The sequence below is a fragment of the Rhinopithecus bieti genome, unplaced genomic scaffold, assembly GCF_001698545.2.
Source record: "Rhinopithecus bieti isolate Rb0 unplaced genomic scaffold, ASM169854v2 scaffold_33302, whole genome shotgun sequence".
NCBI classification, from domain to species: Eukaryota; Metazoa; Chordata; class Mammalia; order Primates; family Cercopithecidae; genus Rhinopithecus; species Rhinopithecus bieti.
In genome coordinates, this window is record NW_016814366.1 from 76,036 (window position 1) to 100,329 (window position 24,294).

Genomic DNA, 24,294 nt, shown 5'->3' on the forward strand with positions numbered 1-24,294 from the left:
AGAAGGGAAATAGGAATTTCAGAGTATACAGGGCCCAGAGTACTATCAGAGAAGGTGAAGGAGCTGGCTCTCATACATTCTTTCATCCATCTAACCCTCTAATGCTTTGAGAATTGCACTGCTATAGGGTCACCTCTGTGGGGTCGTCTCTTTTGGAAAATCTTAGTTAGGGAAGTCAAATGTGTATGATAGCTAAGATAGTTGTTATCCCCTAAATACCATAATATTACAGCTACTAAATAGGATTTTATATAACAATCCTAAAATATAAGTAGTATTATCCCTATCTTATAAATGAACAAATAGACAATGTCAGAAATGGAACTAAATTATTTAAGGTCACAAAGCAAGAAAGAGGCAAATTTAAGAGTTTAGGTTTAGATTCTCTCAAAAGCAGATCCTTAGTTTAGGTTCTATCAAAAGCAGACCCTGCATCAAAGATTTGAGTACAAGCAGGTTTTTGAGGAGGAGAACCCAGGCAGTACGATGAAGAAGCAGAGAGGAGAGGCTTGGAAGAAAGAAAAGCCAAAGAAGGGGATTTAATGTGTAGGTGACTGGGGCTTCAACCCAGTAGGAACTGCTGAGAAAGTGTGTGGAGCACGCCTCAGAACTGTCCCCCATATGGATGAGGGAACGAGGCAGATATCCACCAAAAACTACCCTCGTTGGTCAGGAATTGCTTCTGTAGTTTTAACTTTTCCACACTTCTGACCTGTCCCACTTGTGGACTAAGATACTCAGATGTCCATAAAATTCCCTGAAGCCGAAAGACACAGGAAACATTTCAGCCTGAAAGGGAACTGACCAGAGGCGACCTCCAGGATGGACGGAGGGAATGCGGACAGGGCAGCGAACGTGTCTGTCACACATGCAGGTGGTCCAAGAGGAAAACCCACTGCTGCCTGCATATTATTACAGCACTCATCTAATTATCTCCACTTTAGACCTCAAATTTATGCAGGATTTGTAGACTCACCTATTCCCCACATCCTACAACCCAGCTAGGCTTCTTGATGGGTTTCTTTTTATATACATAGTTTTACTCACTCATTGTTTCAGCAAATATTTGTGAAGCTTCTTATTTGTGTCCATTCAAGGGATAGGAACCCAAAGATGAATAGGGCAGTTTTGTCCTCAAGAATTCTGCTCACAGGTTATAGGAGAGACATAAGTAGGTCAACAATTTTGATAAAGTTCGGGGAGACTATGCAATGGAAATGGGTAGAAAGAGAAGCAACTGTAAACATTTGTCACAACCCATTGAATTTCATGTTAAAAATGGTCTTTTGTTGTATGTCAATCATACCTTAATACAACTGATAAGTATATTTTAAAGGTTAGGGATGAAGGAAATAAGCAATTAGGTCTCATCACCACTATTCTAATGTAACACTTTACAACCCAGGAAACATAGAATTTAGTTGCAATTTTGAGGCTAAACAGTGGACACTAAGAAAAAAGTTTCTAAAGCTCTAGTGTGTGTCTGAATCACCAGGAAGCTTTGCGAAAACACCAATAGCTGAGCCTGGCACCAGAATTTCTGATGCAGTAGGTTAGGGATGAGATCCGAGAATTCACAGTTTTGATTGAGTCTCCAGTGATGCTGACACTCTTGTTCACAGCTCCACACCTTTAGAAATAACATATGACTGTACTAAGGAAATGTGTTCAAACTATAGTGTAATGTAGACTGAAGAATGCAACCTTTTCCCATAAATAATAAGTGAATTGTAAATTTACACTGCAGCCCAAGACTGCTGGGGTGCTGGTCTGTTTCTTAATGTAGGTAGTGGTTATATGGGTGTGTTCACTTTATGAAATTTCAGAGATGTACACTCATGATTTGTACACATTTCAGTATGTATCAAAATGGAACAAAAAGTTTACTTAAAAAAAAAAAGGAAAAAGAGGAATGTATGGTTCATTTCCATCCCAGTAGCCCCCTTGATGAAGTGCTTTTGGAGACATATGTCTGCTTTATTTAGGGCTTCTTTAACCTAATATAAAAAGAAATCAACTTTCATGAACTTTCACTGAAAATATTGAGCCATGTGTCTTTGCCTCTAACGCTAATATATGACCCTAGAACATGTGATGTTCTCAATGGTTTGCAGATGAAGGAGAAACAGAAAACTAGCCAAAACACATTTGTTTCAGACTCTTAGAGGAGTAGGAGGAGGGAGATTAGTGTTTTCGAATGGAAAAATACAACCTCAAAGGAGCAGCCACTTGCATCTTGAACATTAAAAAGCAATCACAAACAGTGCTTCATGTAGCCACTGAGCAGTTTCTGGAGAATTGAACTGAATTTCCTCCTCTCACATTTCTTTTAAGAGGTGCTTTGCCATGAGAGTATTTCCAAGAATTGGAGAGTCACAATAGTTACAAAAACCATTGGCCTGAAGAATTCTTGGCACTTGAGGAGCTGTAGGGATTTATACATTAGTAGAGCACAGAAGTTGGTGTGTGAGGCTGCATGCTACCAGGACGGGAACATCCATCGGGTTTCAATGGCACCTTTAAATCACCCAGCACTGTGGGGCAACAGGCAGGACAACTCTCTGCATTCAGCTTCCTATGCAATTATTTAGTCATGAGATGACGTGTTCTCTCCTTTTGCATTAAACAGCAGCTCCACTGAGGTTGTAATAATTGTAGTGAACGTTTGTACCATGCAATGCCACTAAAAAGCCTCTTTGCACGTTGTGCCTTCTACTGACCAGAGTTTCTGTGACCCCAGCTCCTTCCGTGCTTCTTGCTCAGGGTGCACTGCCTGAGGTTTAGCACTCAGCTTTGTCTGGCAGTGGTAATTAGTGTGATGTGCTGTGATCACCCCCTGGTGTTCAGTCTGTGCCATAACAATAACATCTGACCTTGGTGTCAACTTCAAAGCAAATCGGCACAAGCTAAAAGGTGACTTGATCGACCTGGACTGCTGCGCATAAGAGTTTCAAAAGATAACACTACCACATAAATAGCCTGTCAGGGATGGAGGAGGGGTGAAAAGAGGCTCAGACATCGGAGGGTTTTTCTATAGGAATGTTCTACAATCGTTTCAGCATTACACAGCAACTCTGTTGGTGGAGATTATAATCTCCACTGAGATTAAAATAATCACACTGAACATTTGTGTGGTGCAATGCCATTAGAAAGGCTCTTTCTATGTTACAGTCATTTCCCATGATTTGGCAGTCTAAAGATAAAGAACCATCATATGCTTAGTGCTCAGTACTGTGCTACTCGTGCTAAACAGGACACATGTGAGTGCATGAGGGATGGTTTCTTCCAGGCCGCCCAGTCGGAGCACCTGGTGGGGTGGTCACAGTCCTAATGACTGTGTGTGCCTCTCAGGCCTCACTCACACTGCTGAAAAGATTGATTGAGAGGAATTAATCCCACCTATAAAATAAACTTGAGGCCATTTACTAAATATCACTAGATCATACATCTGTCTATATGTCAAGTTAAAGATTTGGGCAGAAAATTAGCACCAGGGTCTAGGCCTAGTTTTAACCACCAGTTTCCCCTCACTTGAGTACTGGGAGTTGCCTTAGCTAGGAATGTCTTGGTAATGTCTTCATCCTGGTGTCATTCCAGAATCTCTTTGCCATACTGGCTTTATGTTTTGATTCAAGTTTTCTTTGTCTATTTCTTACATTAATGGGGCTGTTTGCTGAGATTCTTAATGCTCAAATTGTAAAGAGTGTCCAGTTGCTTCTAGCCTGAAATAAACAGAGCTGAAAAGGTAATTTCTGTTTTCCACTGTTATTCTTATATCTGTTTCTAATTCCAATTGCACAAAGATACACAGCACAGAAAGTACAAAATGTGGAACTCCTAACTAGAACTACCAGATTTTCCCTGAGGGATGGGACCCACCCAGCTCAGAGCATGGATATAGTTGATTGGCTGCACTTTCAGAGTCAAAGACCAGACCTCTTTGGTTTGGTGAGGTCATCTATTCATTTATACACACACACATATAAACGTATATACATATACATACCCATGCACACATAATGTACATATACACATATGTACACAGCATCACCTCAAGATGCTGTGTGAGGATTACATGGCAATACCTATAAACCACTTAGAATGGTATCAGGCATGTAGTAAAGCTGAATAAATGTCAGTTATTATTATTTATTCTTTATATATCAGTTCACGTGTCATTTCCTCATGGAAGCCTCCTCTGATCCTTGGCTAAGGTTAGCTTCCTTTATTGTGTGTTCTTTGAAGACTTCTGCCTTTCTTTTAAAGCATTGATATAATCTGAAACTTAGATCTGTAATTACACAGACGTCTCCTCACTCTACAATGCCACCTCTGTTTTTTCCTATTACTGTATCTCTGAAGCCCACCCTCTATTAGGTGGCCAGTAAATACTTGTCAGTTATTTTAGCTGAATGAATCTCTGAATCCCACTGAAAATCTTCTGCTTAGCAGGGAATGGGGGAAGGGAAGGGAAGATATCTCTAACTAGAGGCTGAGAAGGGAACACAGTCTAGACTCAAACACTCTTCCTCTCTGGTTATTTCCAGCCTTCTAATCTGCAGCAGCCAAGCTCAAGAGCTGCTACCTCAGGATTAAAAACCCATAGCAGGGCATGGTGGCACGCACATGTAGTCCCAGCTGCTCGGGAGGCTGAGCCAAGAGTACTGCTTGAGCCCAGGAGTTTGATCAGTGAGCTATGATCGCACCACTGCACTCCAGCCTGGACAGCAGAATAAAACCTTTTCTCTAAAAATAAGTAAATAATAATTTTTAAGTGCCTTGCTTGGGGGTTGTAAGGCCATTATTATTTTATTGTTTGGGGTTCAATACACATGAGCCACAAATGTCCTCCAGAAACCCAGGTTCTGGGGTAGCCTGATCTTAAAGATGTGGGACAGGACTAAAACTGTCCAGTGTGTGGGTTTGGCTTTTGGGATCCCTTTTCATACTCATATCATCTCTTTTAACCATAAGCAATAATCGTCTTCTATCCAAAGGTCAGATCAACTGGTCAGTTGGTTCTTCCTCCCTGTGTCCCCCAAACCATCCAGGAGCAGGGGCTTGAAAGATTTACAACACTTACACGACTTCAACAGCTATTTTAGGTGAGTTTTGGCTCTGGACTTTTAATTGTATTCATTTATTCCTTCATTCATGCAGAATGGCCCAGCTTAGGTATGAAAATTGCCTCTAAATGTGATTGGTATTGATGAAATTTCTATTTGGAATACGTAATATGTAGACTACACAGGGAAAGCGATGATGGACAAAACAAATTCAGGTTAAAGTATGAAGACTCTCAGTTTCCTCTGAGCTATCTATACACTGCCCTAAAGGTTCCCCATGGGAAATCACTTATGGTCTTATATGGAGCAAGGACAAATTCTGAGGCCTTTGTAGCACCAGAGCATAGTCCTGAGATGAAAGAATCTGAGTGCTTTTAGTCATCCATGACTAGAAAGGAACTGGGACATAGTAGGTACCAATAAATATTTGATTAATTAATGAAAGTCCTTTAGACTAAAATCTTGTATATATTTGCTGTATGCTGATATATATTTTACAGTGAGGTAATCATCTTCATCTTCATAACATGCATGAAATGATTGCTCTGCGTCCTGAGCTAGGCCTGCACAGGCATCGACCAATCTAATTTTTGCAACAGTTCTATGACATAGCTGCTATTAGTATCCTCATCTTACAGGTGAGCAAATTGAGGCTCACAAAAATTAAGTCACTTGCCCAGGATTGCACTAGCACTAGTGAGACTCAGATCTATGCGATTCCAAAGCCCAGGTTCCTGACTACTCTGACTACTACATAAGTAGCCTATGAATTAAGGAAACTCCCATAAAACATTAGGATTCATAACTTAATAAATATGATCTTATTGCTGAATTTGTATTTGCTTTCATAATGCTCAAATTGGCATTTTTTTAAAAGATAAGGCTGGGCACGGTGGCTCATGCCTGTAATCCCAGCACTTCGGGAGGCCAAGGCGGGTGGATCATGAGGTCAGGAGTTCGAGACCAGCCTGGCCAATATGGTGAAACCCCGTCTCTACTAAAAAAAATACAAAACTTAACTGGGCGTGGTGGCACACGCCTGTATTCCCAGCTACTAGGGAGGCTGAGGCAGAAGAATCGCTTGAACTCAGGTGGCAAAGGTTGCAGTGAGCTGAGATTGCACCACTGCACTCCAGTGGCACTCCAGCCTGGGTGACAGAGCAAAACTCTGTCTCAAAAATAAATAAATAAATAAATAAATAAATAAATAAATAAGGCTTTTCCAGTTAGTGGTTATTATTCCCTCTTAAAATTAGCAGGGTGATTTTAAAAATTATAATCAACCATCATTCTTTGCTTCTAACATAAAGAAGCATCTTTACATCTAGAGAGTAAAACGTAAGAGGCTGTACTAAGGTCTCTGTCAATTCTATCTTCACATGCTCAGCATCATCCCATTTTCTATCAAATGTCCTTTGAGAGAAGTCACCTGCATAATGACCATAGGACCCCTGTCAACGATGAAAAGGATAAAACTCATTGTCTGGAACTTCTGTGGCAGAGAGAGGCAAATTATTATGACATTATGAATAACAGTGTCATTATTTGATTTGTGGCAAATTGAAAAAACACATGACAAAGTAACATAATTTAGAAAATCAAAGATGCTGGAACCAGCATACAATACCAACTTTCCAAATCTAAGAATATGAGGGAGGTGCTAAAAAGGAGGTCCCTGCTATAAATGGGCATGGGAAACTTTGGCGGTAACGGATGTGTAGTGATGGTGCAATGATTTAATGGATGCGTCTATGTCTCAAAAGTTAGCAAATAGCATACTTTACAGCAAATATGTATGGTTTATTGTATGTTAATTACACCTCAATAAAATTATATATTTAAAAAATCATATGAAATCAATCTCAGTTGGCTGAAGTTTTTGAGGCCATATATTAGAGAGATATAGTTAAACTAATTAAGATAGCCCATGCATAACTCTACACTGGCGTAGAACTTCACAGAATATGTTCAAATACTTTTTAAATTTTATTTCACACCAATCCTGTACACTGGAAACTGAAACTTGGAAAGATTAAGTTACTAATTCAAGGTCTCGAACAAAGATTTTAGATCATCCGACTCCAAATCTAATGTTCTCTTCTTTATAAAAAAGCGGACTCCTGTGCTACTGTGGCCTTCTTTTCAACAGCAGTGCTTTTAAAAGCATAATTTTTTGTCAATGTAAGCCTGGTCGGAGTAAGACCCATAGCTTCACTACACTATATTTGCACCATTGTCATTTCCAAATGGAGTTATTTACCTTGAAGTAAACAATAAAATGAAGCATTGAAGTTCATTTCTCAATATTCCCTTTCCATGGGGAGAGAGCACAATTGCCAATAAATGTCTGTAAAAGAAATTGTGGCTATTTTCAAATAATTTGGAGAGTTTGCTATTTCATACAAGTCTAAAAGCAGGAGGCCAATATCAGGGAGCCATTTGATAAAGGCAGTATCTGCAACCACAATGCCCAGGTCCAAATCTTTGACTCTAAGTAGACTTCAATGTTCTGTTCCTTTTGGGGGGAAAATAGAAGGAAAAATGAAATGAAACAAATGTTTGTAATATGAGACCCTGTGGCCATTCAAACAATATTAAAATGTTCTATTAAAGAAATGTATAACCTAAACATATGTTATGAATAGCAATTTTTGTTAAAAGGTCTACAATATGCTAAAGATTAGTCAGTAGAACAGAAAGGGCTGCCGACACAATCCCTTGGGTTGTCCTTGGGCTATGTTATGTGGCACCAGAACTGCTGCAGCGGATGCAGTTTTGCACAGTGAGTGGGCCACCCACAAAACCAGACCCTGAGAGAGTGGTATGGCGGTGAAGGCTTCGAGTCTACTCCAGACCTATGCCATTGGTTCACAAATCTTACTTCATGAAATGGGTTTCACAATTCCCCCAAAGAACTTACTGTTTAGGTCATTGTGGTCACTCCAAACTTTGTTGGCAAGAATTACCTTACTCATCCTCCTCCCCTTCCCCTAGAAGCTCTATTTCAGGTGTCTTCCACTCAATAGGAGTTCAAAAGGTTATTTTTAACGGAACCATGCCTGTCTTATCAAAAGCACACAGCACTTGTCTCCTCATCTGGGACTCATTTAACAAAAAAACAGATGGATAAACCTGTGGTTGTCCCATTTTGAGAAGAGGAGAATTACTGAACTGTAGAGAACAAGCACTCTACTTTAAGTCACAATATCTACCCAGAATTGCAAATTGCTCCATTGAGTGACATGTATAAATAAATATGTGGATGGCTAAAAGCATTAACAGAATTCATAATTGCAAGTTTTAGAAATGGAATCCATTTCTTTTCTGCAAAAGCTTCCCAATTAATAAGACTAGCTATGATAGATAATAAACCCCACATCACTGATAACAAAGCCTGTTGGTTGCGAATTTAACACTCTGCTATTTTATAGTCCCTCTAATGAATACATAGTTATGACTTTCTTTCAAACATTGTGTGCAGAGACCGATTCAAGGATTCAAGTCACTCATGCCACAAAGCTATTTTCTATTCATGCTTCCTTAAAATTGCCCAAGAGAATAATTGGTGTGTTCCTTTCCTCTTGTGGTTAAACATAACTCTGCTATAAGTTAATAAAAGTGCAGACACTTTATTCATATTCAGAAGGCAGGCAGCAGCAGAAAAGCTCCTGCCACTGTGACTACAAGTCAGAACAAGTTAATCTAACATCAAATATGTATTACTGGGGCTGCTTCAAATGCACGTCTGGCCTAAAGCATTACATTGTAACCCAGTAGCAGTCACTGAAAGACAAAAGGAACCAAGATCAGCATCTCCCAAACAGCAAACAAATATGCCAGAGGAAGAGTGATAAAAGATTACAAGGAACTTTTGGTGAAGAAACTCTTCTGGTCTTTTGAGTCAAAGACAGAAAGTAATTTCTTGAGAGAGCTGCACATTCATTAACTCAACCATATTTCTCAAATGCCAAGAGTGTGCTTGGTCCTTAGTGGGTGGAGTAACTTGAGAAGAACAAGTAAACCAAGGTATCTGCATGACTGGAACTTATATTTAGTTTGGAGAAATAAGAAAACAAAGCACATGAGAAACCTGGCTCTTTAAATCTTCTTCTTTATTTTCATGAGTCCTCAGATATTATTGCCCCAACCATGATCTCCTGGAACAGATTGAATCTGGATCCAGAAGTGGCTGGTGAGGGAGAAGGTAGACCAAGAGCCACTAAGTTAGAAAAGCATTTCAAGGATGGTAGACCAACAGCAACTAAGTTAGGAAAGCATTTCAAGGACGGAGTGGGCCAAATGACACTGAGAGATTAAGAAAAGATGTAATTCACATTGGACTGGTGGTATGATGGTTATTCAGGGAAAGGTCAAGACGATTATTGTGAAAAGTTTGGGAATTTTTTTTTTTACTTTAAGTTCTGCGATACATGTGCAGAATGTGCAGGTTTGTTACACAGGTATACATGTGCCTTGATGGTTTGCTGCACCTATCCACCCATCATCTAGGTTTTAAGCTCCACATGCATTAGTTATTTATCCTAATGCTATCCCTCCCCTTGCCCTCCATCCCCCAACAGGCCCCGGTGTGTGATGTTCCCTTCCCTTTGTCCATGTGTTCTCATTATTCAGCTCCCACTGATGAGTGAGAACATGCAGCATTTGGTTTTCTGTTCCTGTGTTAGTTTGCTGAGAATGATGGTTTCCAGCTTCATCCATGTCCCTGCAAGGGACATGAACTCATTCCTATTTATGGCTGCATAGTATTGCATGGTGTGTATGTACCACATTTTTCTTTATCCAGTCTATCATTGATGGGTATTTGGGTTGATTCCATAACTAAAGGAAAAAGTGGACTCATAAGAGAAGTTAGTTTTAAAATAGAAAACTAGAATGTTTGCCTGCTGATGGGAGTGATCCAATAGAGAAAATTAGTGCAAAAAATTTTGGATAAAGAAAAGCATTTATACATCAGGTATACAAGATTTTTCTGTTCAATGATGTTTTGCTATAACCTTGCTGAGAAAAAAATCAATTCCCAGCCATGGCCACTGTTTTTGTGAAGTTTGTGTGTTCTCTCCATGTCTACGTCGGTTTCCTCCCACATCCCAAAGCCATGCCCTGTTAACTGGCATGTCTGAATTGTCCCAGTATGAGTGGGTGTGTGTGAGTGTTCCCTGTGATGAGATGGCATCCTGTTCAGGACTGGTTCTCACCTGAACCGCCGGGTTAGGCTCCGTGACAGGTCACCACCTACAACCTTGAACTGGAACAATTGGGCAAGTAATTATCTTACTTGTTTGTATTCATCTTTCTTAAAAGTGTAGCTCACATTTATTTCATTGTTTAATATTGGAAGTGTTTTGGTCTTTATTCTGAAGGTTTGGTGATGATTTTGTGACCAGAAATATGCTGTAGGAACTTAACTCTAGTTTATTTCAATTAACCTGTTAAGTTGATTTCCTTTTACATCGTTTCACTTACAATCGCAGCTTCCAAGAACCTATCAATGACATTAAGTGAGGACCAGTTGTATATGCCAAGTTGTCAATCTCTGCCAATAGAATAGTGGAAGAAAGTTAAGGAATGAAGCCCACAAATTCCCTCTTCCTCTCTCAAACTTGAGAAAGGGCTGCCCATTAGTCCTCCTTGATCAACTAAGTTTGAACTCTCTGCGATATCCTTGCCCTGTTTGACCCCCAGTATGAACTAAGTGGATATGTAAGACCTTATCTACTTTTTCTGTGCCTGTTCATTTTGTCTCAAAACAAAAACAAAGTGAAGGCTCATTAATGAGAAATCTGTGAAACAATAATTGATCACACACTTTTAACAGCTGCCTCCTCTAACAGATCATCATATATCTAACCCCAAGCCCTAACCACCACCACTGCACATGGCTCTGCTCTCCCTGTGCAGGCTCCTAGGCTATAGGTCTCGGGTCTCCTAAGTCCAGCCCATTCTATTATGACCTTTTCTTTTCCACTGATGTGACAGTATAGAGTAGATCCCTCTATTCCCAACTTGTAAATAAAGACAATCCTGAAATGACAGAATTGATGAGAGATATGATAAAAGCAATTTACAGCAAAATTTCAGAAGAAGAGAAAAGAAGAACTTGGCTAAAACCTAATTAGTAATTTCAACATTATTTCAAAAAAGGAATGTGATACAATTCCCAGACTGCGTGTACCATGGCCCCTTGGGTAGGCACAGCAAACTCATACAGGTACGGTGGGATATTTTAAATTTTAGAGGAAACCAGCAAGTTGTCAGAAACAATGGCAACTGCTAGTTCCGGGACATCCAAGCTTTCATCATTAAACTGTGCTACATTCCTTTCGATGATGTCATATCTTTGCAAAGTTGGTTTTTAGGCAGTAGTTCTGATAAAAAGCAATTACTTTGTGAAAATCACTGTGGGACAGAAAATGAGAGTGGCAGTGTCCAATCTGATTCTGAGGTTTGGGGAAGTGCACAGTGTCCAACAGATACACACATTCTATTAGCATGTAATTGAGGTCATTTGAAAATGAAATACATTTTTTTTTTCAAAAAAAAAGTATGTCATCATCAAAAAGAGGGTTACTGTCTCTGGGGCACAGAACCATGGAAGTCAATGGGTAAATATTAGTGTTTGTTCCATAATGGGACCAAGGAATCCAGCCATTCAGTCCTGACAGCTGGTATATCCCGAAGGTAGAGCTGAGCATTTAGCCATCTTAGCCTGACATCATTAAAGACTTGAGCCACACTCTGTACCCAATAAATACATCATAAATCCCACCATAAATCAGCTTCTCATGTTAATTTATCTGCAGAAGACGATACTGTTCTCAGAGTAAGATAGGATTTTCTATCATTGGCATGATGAATTACCTGTCATTCTTATTTATATGTCCATACCCCACGGGCTGGATTAGTGTGAGATTTGCCCCATGGGATGGTACACTGCACCCCAGAGCATTGACATAATCAGTTGGCTATATTTACTTAGGGTCAAGGAACAGAACTTCTGGGCTTGGGAAAGTAATATACTACATATATATATACACACACACACACACGTAGGTGTGTGTGAATACATATGTTGTTATATATATATGTTGTTACATGTGTGTGTGTGTATATATGTGTTATGCATATATGTGTATGTATGTGTGTGTATATATGTGTTGTTAGTATAGAGACCCCTGAGCAGCTTAGTGTGAGCGTAAGGCTGTTTATTCACTGGTGCAAGTGGGTCTGAGTCCAGAGAAGGAGTCATTCGAAGGGTGGTGGGATTATTATTGGTTCTTACAGTTTTGGGATAGGCATTGGAGTTAGGAGCAATTTTTTTTTGCGGGCAGGGGATGGATGTTACAAAGTACATTCTCAAGGGTGGGGAGGATATATTGTCACAAAGGCAGGGAGGAGGAATGTTACAAAGTACATTCACAAGTGCGTGGGAATGTCACAATGGCTTGACCATGGTGCTGCCAGCACAGAGGACCTTACATATGTGTGTGAGTGTATGTATATATACGTGCATGTGTATGTGTGTTTTGTGTGTATTTATATGTGTGGGTATACACACACATAAAACACACATGCTAAACACACACATACCTTTAACACACACAAAAATACATATATACATATACATACATATAAATATATACACACATATTAAAGTGCCTGATACTTCTGCACAGTCGAGAGATAGTTTTTTCCCAAATATACCAGTGTCAGGGACTGTTTGATAATCTGTACTTTGCACAGTGGTCCATTTAATCCTCATGTAATTCTGTAAAGTGGGCACCAGACACATTTTACAGATGTGACAGAGAAGTTTTGCAATTTGCACAAAATTATAAGGTGTATATATGATATGCCCAGTTTTTCTGGCTACCATTTCCTTTGTAAATGAAATAAATCATTTATCCCAAGAGGATTCAGTTTCAAGCCTGTGTTTCCTTAGAACACACGCATACACACTCTAGCAAATAAAGAAATTAAATAAAATTCCAGCCTCTGTTCACTTGAATAATATTAAGGAAAATCTAATTTATGATTCATGGAGACACTACTAAAATATAAAGCTCTTTCCTCTTCTAACCAATTCTCTCACACTCCGGTTTTCTCCCTAACTTTCCTCTTTCTCAGTTCTCATACTCTGCACCACAGCTATGGCTTTTCCACCTTCCCTAGTCTATAGCCTCTTTCCCTCCAGAAGTGGCCCCTTGCAATTCTGTTCTTACTCATCAGCCATGCTAGGTCCCTCTGGAAGCTCCAAGCCCGGTCCCCACTCACTCCTCACAGACAGAAGACCTCTGAACAGCCTCGGCAGACTAGTTCTCTCAAGCTGACCACTTTTCTACCAGAAATCCTCGTGGAGAATTTTCAATAAGTAATAATGTCTACCTTGTTACACATTTGATCATTCACATAGGTTTTCATTCATTCACCGTAGCATGGAGAAAAATAAAGGTTGCTTTAAAAAACAAAAACAGATTTCCTTTTAAAGGAAAAGCAAATGAACTTTGTTTAGAAAAATACAGTATGTTGGGCCATTTTGGTTGAAGGAAAATAGTCCTGATATGGGTCTCACATTACCTGTAAGTACCACAATGCTTTGCACAATGAAGAAGGGGCAAATTTTGAGCTTCCACATGACATTTCCACGTGGAAGAAAGAAACAGTATTTACCGGGTGGTTGCTGGCGTTGAGAAATACCACAGAGTATTGTCTGAGCTCTGTGCAAAGGCAGCATCAGATCAGGAATGGCCAAGACACTTTTAAGGACAGATGTGGCTAATATTCAAGTCTCTGGCTATGCTGCAATACCTGTCACCACCTCTACAAGTGCACAAATTCATTTATGGTCCCAATCCATCTATATAAATATTTCGATAAACACAGACTGGCGTTGGTGATACTCAGGGGAGTGTGGGGACGGGGGGCTTCATACAATGGGGCAAAGGCCAGACACGGGGAAGTGCATCAGCCTTCCCAAAGCAGGTGTTGCCTGTGCCAGGTCTTCAAAAAGAAGTGTTTCAGAGAAAGAGAATTTCAGTTTATGTAAGTCAGGGAAACACAAAACAGCTGCACCATTTTGGGAGCAAGACTTTCATAGCAATATAATATAGAGGACACAGCCTGGTGGTTAACCACTCCCACCCTGTTAATCTGAAGACCTGGGTTCGAATCCTGGCTACATCATTTGTGCTAGCTGAATAAACTTAGGTAAGTTACCTAAGCACACTCTGACTTCATTTCCTTCTCTGGGACATAGAACAATGGTAGAGTCTACCTTGTAGTATTGTTATGAAGAATAAATGTGGCAATATATGTTACAAGTACCTGGACCATGAAAACTCATTGTGGTTAAGACAATCATAGGTCACTCATAGTGGTCACTCATAGTGATTAAGGTCACTCACAGTGGTTAAGACAATCACAGCCTGATTGTGACGCCTCTAGAGGAGCTTTCATAACAGAGCACAAAAGTATGGCTTTGGGCATTCTCTTTCCACTTTTAGTAGAAAAAGCTGGACCTAGCGGCTCTGAAGTGTGGTGTGAAGTTATTCAGGGACACGGTGTGCCTCATATTCCTTGTACCTTGTTATAGATGTTCCTTTCCATCTTGCTTTCCCTAATGTTGTTGCAGCCAGAGTATATTGAAGCCAAATGGAATGAATGAACAGAAAAATCACAATGTCCTCTTTCTCTCTCCCCATAGCCAGTGCAGGGTCCCAGAAAACAGCCTAGGTTGTTACCTATCTCCACCCTTTTATGGGATCTAAGATCGTATACTGAAGCACTGCCAAAAGTTTGTGAAGAAAATGAGGGCATGTTTGGAATGGCTCATAGTATACAGGAGAAAACTCCAAGTGCCATCTTTACTGGGAGCAGAACATTATATTAGGTCTTAGCTCAGGTCCTCTAGAAGACAGAGCCCGAGGCCGGGTTAAGGCAACAATACACTTTATGTGGGAGAACCAAGTCACAGGCAGTGAGGATGAGGGAAAACGGGAAGCAAAGATGCAAAGCAATACGATGTGCCGCATGACCACACTGGCTTCTGCTTTACAACAAGCTGCTGACATAGCCAGCCACTCTGCAGGTATGTATTCTTGGCATACAGGATACGCAGGGAAGGAATACACATTGTATTGGTCCATGAAAGAGAGGAGGGAAGGGAGTTTATCTGCCCGAACTCCTCTCATCTCCTATTTTCCCTTGATCAAGATTCCCCACAGGAGGAATTAACTTGCCGGAGCTTCTGAGTTGCATCATCTGGCCCCCAGGATACCAGAGTCAGTGTACAGTGACCCCACTATGGCATTTTATTCAAGTCCAAAAGTTACTTGGTACTGATGAGATGCAACCAAAAGTATGGAGGGGTCAAAGACTAACAGTGTATCACTTTACATTCTTTCCACTGGCTTGAAACCTATCAGAAGTACCCTTTCAAATTGCTTATATTGCTAATAGGATTATTATACATAAGAAACAATTATATAGGCTCATATAGACTAAACCTTTCTATTAATATCACGTCATATCTTCCCTATGCCACATTTGTCACACACATACACACACCCCACCTCAAAATGCATTCCTTTGAATAAAGGACTACTGTACCTCTAGGCAGGTACCTATGATGTTACATTTATCATCCAGTAGGTACAGAATCAAGCTCTCTCTTTTTTTCTCTCTCTCTCTTCTCCTTCTCTCTCTCTTCTTGTAGGCTATCTAGGCAGTCTCTGTGGACTAGATCTAGTATAAGGATCTTATTAAAGCAAGATCCAAGCAACCAAGCAAAAGATTCTAGCTTCCAACATGAGGAGATCCAAGACACAGCATGCACTACATCAGTGGAAGGCAATACCATTGAGCTATGAACATTCAGGGTTCTTGTTCTCCGTAGGGGAAACTCCTTTTCTAGTATTGGTATCCTTAGAGGTATTTGATGCACACCCTTTGCTAGGATAGTCTATATGCCAGTGAGTCACCTCCCATAGGTTCAGCTCATATATGATTCACACACATGAGAGCTTTGCTATTCCATCCATCCATCTGTAGGTTTTAGGAGAAAATAAGCAATCCTAAATTATTGGTGCTCACATGCGGTGGCTTTCTCTGAGACCTGGGCAGTCTACATAAGAAGGGCTGATAAGGGCTGTGGCTAGAATTGGGACTGAGAGCCATTTGTTTACTCACACAATCTGCATACAGTGAAGAGACAGGAGAAAGCAGGTCAAGGACTCTGAGAAGTTGTACAGGTTTATGTCTCAATAGCAGAACTAAGCAAGGAGCAGAGTCCACCTGTTTTTCTGTTTTATATGCCTACTGTAAGACCATTCTGCCAATGATAGTGTTGGATCTGTAAGTCCTGCTGATAAATATACATCAGGGTAGCAAATGATAAGGGCATGAGATTTGAGGAAAGAGATGATATTATTTACAGAGTCATCCTCTGGTTTTATTCATACATTTTGTGAAATAGTCACCTGAATCAGAACTTTTTCTGAGAGGCTCACTTGACTATTTCTTTTGGTTAGCAAGGTACAAGCCTTCTTCTTTATTTTGACTAAGACTCCATAACTAATAAGTAACAAAATTGAGTCTTGAGCCCAGCCCAGTCTGACTCTAGAACCTATACTTTTAACCATTAATGTCAACTTATATTAGTCCTGACAAATAGATGTTAAATGAACACTGAATGCAATTAAATGGTGCCTTTTAATTGTCTTCTTTGAGACAGCATAGCATAGTGGTTCAATATTAATTCAATAGCTATTTATTAACTATTTATTAGATAAGAGCAAGGGTTCTTTTTTTTGAGACAAGCTCTCACTCTGTTTCTCAGGCTAAGTGCAGTGGCACAATCCTAGGTCACTGCAACCTCAATTTCCTTGACTCAAGAGATCCTTCTGCCTCAGTTTCCTGAGTAAATAGGACAACAGGTATGTTCCATTATGCCCAATTAATTTTTTCAATTTTTTGTAAAGATGGAGTCTTGTTATGTCGCCCAGGCTGGAGGAGCAGGGGTTCTCGATGAAGACCACTTATGTCTGTGCTGTCTAATATGGGAGCCACTACTAAAATGGGACTGTTGAACACTTAAATTATAGCCAGTGTAACTGGGGAGCTGAATTTTTAATTTTATTTAATTTAATTACACATAAATTTTTAAAGATACTCAATTCAATTATTAGAAACATTCAAGTATGTTTGAAAAAACAGGGGTATGTGAATCTACACCTTCAATAATAAATTTTACAAAAGTATGGCTTTGGGCATTCTCTTTCCACTTTTATTAGAAAAGCTGGACCTAGCAGCTCTGAAGTGTGGTATGAGGTTATTCAGGGACACAGTGTGCCTCATATTTTATCACCTGATAAAAAAAAGTATTTCAAGGGATAAGTGAGTGCCCACAATGAGATATCCAATAAATGTAAAATACATACCAGATTTCAAAGACTCATTACAAAAAAAAAAAAAAGGAAAGTAAGGCTGGGCGTGGTGGCTCAAGCTTGTAATCGCAGCACTTTGGGAGGCCGAGGCAGGTGGCTCACCTGAGGTCAAGAGTTTGAGACCAGCCTGGCCAACATGGTGAAATCCCGTCTCTACTAAAATACAAAATTAGCCAGGTGTGGTGGCGCACACTTGTAATCCTAGCTACTCGGGAGGCTGAGGCAAGAGAATCGCTTGAACCCAGGAGACGGAGGTTGCAGTGAGCCAAGATCACACCACTGCACTCCATCCTGGGTGACAGAGGGAGCCTCTGCCTCAAAGGAAAAAAAAATCTTATTAATAATTTTTATTGTTTATATGTTAAATTAATAATATTTGGGTTATATTGACTTGAATAAAATATCACAATTAATATCACCTCCCATTTCTTTTTCATCTAATGTGGATACTATAAAATTTAAAACAACATGATTGGCTAATACTGGCCTAGATTCAACTCCTAACTTTATCACATAAAAGTCATGTGCCTTAGCAAGTTATGGCAAGTTTTACCTTTTTTTGCCTCTGTCTCTAAGTCTATGAAATGGGGCATAGTATCAGTGCATATGTAATGAGTTGTAATGGTTAAGTCAGCTAGGGCCTAACACATGGTAATTTCTCGATAAGGGTTAACTATTATTACTACTAATACTAATTGTATAAACATGCTATATATAATCTCAAAACTGATTTTATTATTTTAATGGAATGTCATTGAGAATAGAACTACAGGATTCAGAACATATATAAATATGAAGAGTGCTTTGCTTAATGTTTTAAGCATTAAAACAATCTTCATTTGGGCAAAGATTTTCAAGGGAGATTGTAGTTGTCATTTAGATTAATAGCTAGAGAAACTTGGACTTTATTTTTTTCTGGCAGTGCCAGTGTCCCTCTGACATTGTGGGGATTTTTGTGCTGCTGCTACTTGTTTGCAATTTTTATTATATTTCAACAAAGAGCTTTGCTTGCTCAGAGCTATTGAAATTGTAAAGCAGCAAACATGATGGGGTGACTTATTTCATCCAATTCTCAATAGCCATTGCAGGTTTTTTGTCTCATTATGAAAAATGCCTGTTGAATTATAAGGTATTATTCACATTATCGTTGTCTGAATAGTTCCTTGAGGGAGAAAATTTGCAAGTTGAGAAAAAATAGCACAAGGACAGAGGATAGAGGGTAATGGGTATCTTCTTCTGGAGTCACCTGCCTCATAAAGGGTTACATACAATTCTCTTCCTAGAAACTGCCTATGCCACTTTTCCAAGCAATTCTCTAAATTAAGATAGCATTATTTTAGGCTTTTCAAAGACTTCCTAAATAACCACAAAATAAACTTTCTTGGCTATAGAAATATGGGGATTCATGTGCTATGGCAGGCTTTCAGATGTGGTTTCTGTGAGCAGTCTACAGTTGGGTGGATAACACAAATACCTAAGCGTCATGTTAAGCCACAGAGGGATGCCAGGTCCAGCATCTGGCGTAGAAGGTGCTGCAGGAGCACAAAAGAGAGAGGCAGAATTCTGCAAGGAGGCAGAGGGAGCAGATCTCATCTCCCCTGAGAAGGAGAACTTTGGGCAGGTCATTTTACCACAATGAGACTCAGATTTAGCACCTGTAAAAGAAAAGGTATAGACCAAGGTATCTCCAAGTTGTGACACTCCAGGAATCTTTTAAAGGGAGTCAGAACTGCCATAGATCATAGCCACTAGTTTTCCTTTTGTCTTTAAATTCCTTACTGATAAAAAAAAAAAAACAAAGACATTACATAATGATAAAGGGTGCAATTCAACAAGAAGACCTAGCTATCCTAAAGATATATGCACCTAGTGTTAGAGCATCCAAATTCATAAAACAAGTTCTCAGAGACTTACGAAGTAACTTAGATAACCACAATAATAGTGGGAGACTTAACACTACACTGATAGTATTAGACAGTTCATCAAGGCAGAAAACCAACAAATATATTCTGTACCTAAACTTAACACTTGACCAAAAGGACCTAAGAGACATCTACAGGACACTCCACCCAACAACAACAGAATATACATTCTTCTCATGTGCACATGACACATTCTAACTTTGACTGCACATTCAACCATAAAGCACTTCTCAGCAAATTCAAATTAAAAAACAACAACAACAACAACAAAAAACTGAAGTCATACCAACCGTGATCTTGGACTACAGCACAATAAAAATGGAAATCAATGATAAGAAGATTGCTCAAAACCACATAATTACAAGGAACTTAAGCAACCTACTCCTGGCCAGGCACAGTGGCTCACACCTGTAATCCCAGCACTTTGGGAGGCTGAGGAGGGTGGATCACCTGAGGTCAGGAGTTCAAGACCAGCCTGGCCAACATGGTGAAATCTCATCTCTACTAAAAACACAAAAATTAACCTGGTGTGGTAGAGCCTGTAATCCCAGCTACTCAGGAGGCTGAGGCAGGAGAATCGCTTGAACCCAGGAGGTGGAGGTTGCAGTGAGCTGAGATCGTGCCACTGCATTCCAGGCTGGGTGACAGAGTGGAACTTTGTCTCAAAAAAAAAAAAAAAAAAAGATCTGCTCTGAATGACTTTTGGGTAAACAATGAGATCAAAAAAATGACTTGAAATTAATGAAACAAAGACACAACATATCAGAATCTCTGGAACACAGCTAAAGCAGTGGTAAGAGAAAAGCTTACAGTACTAAATGCTTGCATCAAAATGTCAGAAAGATCTCAACTTACTGAACTATTACAACATCACACTTATGGGAACTAGAAAAAAGAAAGCACAAGCCAACCCCAAAGCTAACAGAAGAAATTTGCTTTTAAATTACCAGCACTCATAAGAACTCACTCACTATCCTGAGGACAGCATCAAGGAGATGATGCTAAACCATTCATGAGAAACCAGCCTCACAATCCAATCACCTCCCACCAGGCCACACTTCCAACATTGAGGATGACAACTGAACAGGAGATTTGAGTGGAGACACAGATCCAAACCATATCAGAAGGTAATGAAGAGACCTTCAGCGATAGGTCATTTTTCAGATAGCAGGCCTGAATGGGGTGCCTGTAGGTAGGAAAAGGGAATCAAAGTATGACAGGCTCTTTAAAGCCAACTTTCAAATTGATCCAGCTTGAAATGGCAGGCAGATACATGAAGATGAATTTTGACTCCTCACAATTTGGAAAAAGAATAATTAACGGAATCAGACTTTCCCGAGAATGAAGTTCTTGACTACATTTATCTTAGTTTCTATATACCTGGTGCCTGATATAATACTCGGCTCATGATTGATGAGCATGAAGGAGGTCTTGAATTATTCTTGGATAAAAACATAAACTTTCCTCTAGGCCAGAATGAATCATATGTAATTGACATTGTCCCTCCTAAATCTCCCAAAACCTGTTTAATATAGTATGCAGTCATTGCTGCTTCCAGTGATGCCCTTTATTTAAATGCATAGAACTTTATATTCAGTAACAAACTTAAAAAGGCAATCAAGTTCTCAGAACTAAAAATCAAGACGTAGTATTGACCCATGATTTGACAACGGAATGAAATGTTTATAATATAATAATAGTTATTATTTTGAATATAAAGAAGTAGAGTGTATGGGTACAAAGGTGTGGTTCCTTTTCTCGCCCATTATAAGGGTCACAGCTGGCACTTCTGTCATAAAAGACAGGAGAGAAACATAGTAAATTTATTTAACCAAAGTTTTGTGTGATACAGGAACCTTCAGAAATGAAGACCCAAAGACCTAGAGAAAACTGTCTGCTTTTATGCTTGGTTTCAACGAAGAATGAACAACCATGCAGCAGTGTGATTGACAAAAGGATCTGATCTAATGGTAATAGACTGAGAAACCCAGCAAGGCCTGTATGTCCAGATTCTTCTTGGTCTCTCTGCATAGCATTCCTTCCTCCTAGGTATAGGGCACAACCCCTGTGGAATGAGGGTCTTCAAGGGAGAAGGGAGAGAGTGACCTTGCTAGGTTTTATGTCTTGCTTTAGGGGAGAGGAGTTCTAGTATCTAGGGCCCGCCTTGGAGGAGAGGAATTCTGGTTTCTATGACTCACTTTAGGGGAGGTGGAGGGATGGGAAAATGAACGGCAGGAGAAGGTCAGAGAGAGACTTTGTTTCTCAGGCTGCTTCTGGGCCTTCCAATCTCCTTTTGTTTCATGTACTCAGCATGCCAAAGTGTCAAGTGTCATACTTTGGAGTATCATTTTCTGAGCCCCAGAAAGAGAAAAGCTAAAATGGCTCATAATCCCACCAAGCAGATGTTAAAGGTTTACACATTCAAGTTGAGGGGATTTGAACAGTGGAAATGGTTCAAACATAAAAGCAAAAGCTTCCTTTTACATCTCTGTTACTTATATCAAATATGATTTTGTGTAATTGTTAATAGGATAAAACGGTTAAAATAGAGACTGCTCAGGATAATCTGTGAGCCATAGTCAGTCAAAATTCACAAGTTCAGCCATGCACAGTTACTATTCAAGAGTGGTCAAAGCACAGTCCAAGGAATTTACAGCTTCAGGGTAATTCTCATTCTAAAAGTAAACTGAATAATGTAACATTCCTATAAACTGAATTGAGCTTTAATTATGTTTAACTATGTTATCATCTACTCTAAATATCATGAAGTCTCAGCTGCTAAGTCTTCAAACTGGTACCACCGTCTCCCTCCCTGCACCCAGCCACACACACAGACACTCACATCTCTGCAGCTGGCCCAGGGGGAAGCTCTACTTCCTCCTGTTCTCTGTATAATGACTTTACTGGAGCCACTTTCACTTTCCCTGGTGATATTAGGGAAGCTGGGACAAGAAAACCATCTCCTCTTGATCATAGGGTTGTATAAGTATTCCAGATTTCATCTGGACACTTTGTATTATAAATGAGACCCTTGAGGCCCCGAGAGGTTATGTAACTGTCTCTTTACAGTCACCCAGCTAGTTAGTTAGAACCTTGCCTTGACCTAACCCTGACTACCAGCCCAGTGCTCTTTCTATCAGATCACACTAGAAAAACATCCGGCTGTTTCGGTTAACACACTATACCCATGCTTGCTGGAAATAGTGCAGACCGACAGCTCCATTACTTTTCTAATAGCTAATGCAGTTTCTCATGAAAGCATATTCCTCTCTCTAAAAGTAAATTAAATAGCATAATCTTTCCATAAACTGGATTTAGTAACATATTCTCTATGATAAACAACATTCAATTGGAATCACCTCCTCTGTCATGTGAAATTGAAGTTTATTTTTGATGTGTTATCTGTTGATAACGATTGACTATAAATGTAGGACCATTTAGTAAGCAAATAAACCACTCAGTTAGGAAGTAACATAATACACAACAATTTTATGAATCTCTTTTCATCTTGCCTTTCCACTGTTTTGGGAGAATTAAAGAGGACATTGAAAATGCATTAGGTAAATTGTGATATTAACAATGCCATTTAAATTGTTGCCAAGATTTGTGAAAACACAAAGAATAAAACATACCTTGGGACTGCAAATAAAAGTCTAAGAAGATGGTTTTCCAACAGAGCTTCCAAGGGCATAAACATCTAAAGGGTTAGCAGGGGGAGTGTTGTTGTAGGTATCTTGGCCAGACCCCTACACAGCCAGAGCAGCTCCATTTGGGGTGTCTGCATTTTGTGTTTGAATCCTACAGGTTTCATCTGAAGAAAGGGCTCCAAGACAGGCAAGTAGGCAGGCAGGAAGAAGAGAAAAAAGAAAGGAAAAGATTGAAAAGCTGTGTCTTTATCTTTGCCTTTCAGGTAGAAAAGCAAACAATTCGTCTAACTTCAGCCCAATCCCCATCTTTATTTCATTGTAGTAGCATAAACATTGTCAAACTGATTTGGACAAGCACTACTAGATATTAAACATCTATCAAGTGACCATAATTAAATAACGTATTACTGATAAAATTATAGACAGACATATTAATGGAAGAGAATATGAATCTGTGAATCAAGTCAAAATACATGTGAGTATTTAGTCAATAGTAAAAGAGGGTTTTAGGCTGGGTGTGGTGGCTCACACCTGTAATCCCCGCACTTTGGGAGACTAAGGCAGGAAGATCATCTGAGGGCAGGAGTTTGAGACCAGCCTGGCCAACATGGTGAAATCCTGTCTCTACTAACAATACAAAACTTCTCTGGGAGTGGTGACATGCACCTGTAATCCCAACCACTCAGGAGGCCGAGGTATGAGAATTGTTTGAACCTGGGAGGCAGAGGTTGCAGTGAGCCAAGATCGTGCTACTGTGCTCTAGCTTGGGTGGCAGAGTGAGGCACTGTTTCAAAAAAAAAAAAAAAAAAAAGATTTTCATAATGTTGAAACAATTGACTAAGTCATGGGGTAGGGTGCACAATTAGATATCTATTAATTATTATATACACACATACTGAGAGAGAGAGAGATGATAAGGAATTGACTCACACAATTATGGAGGCTAGAAAGTTCCAAGATCTGCAGTTGGCAAGCTGAAGACCTGTGAAAGCCGGTGGTGCAGTTTCAGTTCAAATGCCAGTGGATCCAGGAAAAGCTGATATTTCAGTTGGAGTCCAAAGGCAGGATAAACCAATGTCCCAGCCATAATGCAATCAAGTAAGAGGAAATTCCCTCTCATGTAAGGGAGGTTCAGACTTTTTGTTCTTTTCAGGCCCTCCACTGATTGGATGAGGTCTACTCACATTAGGAAGGACAA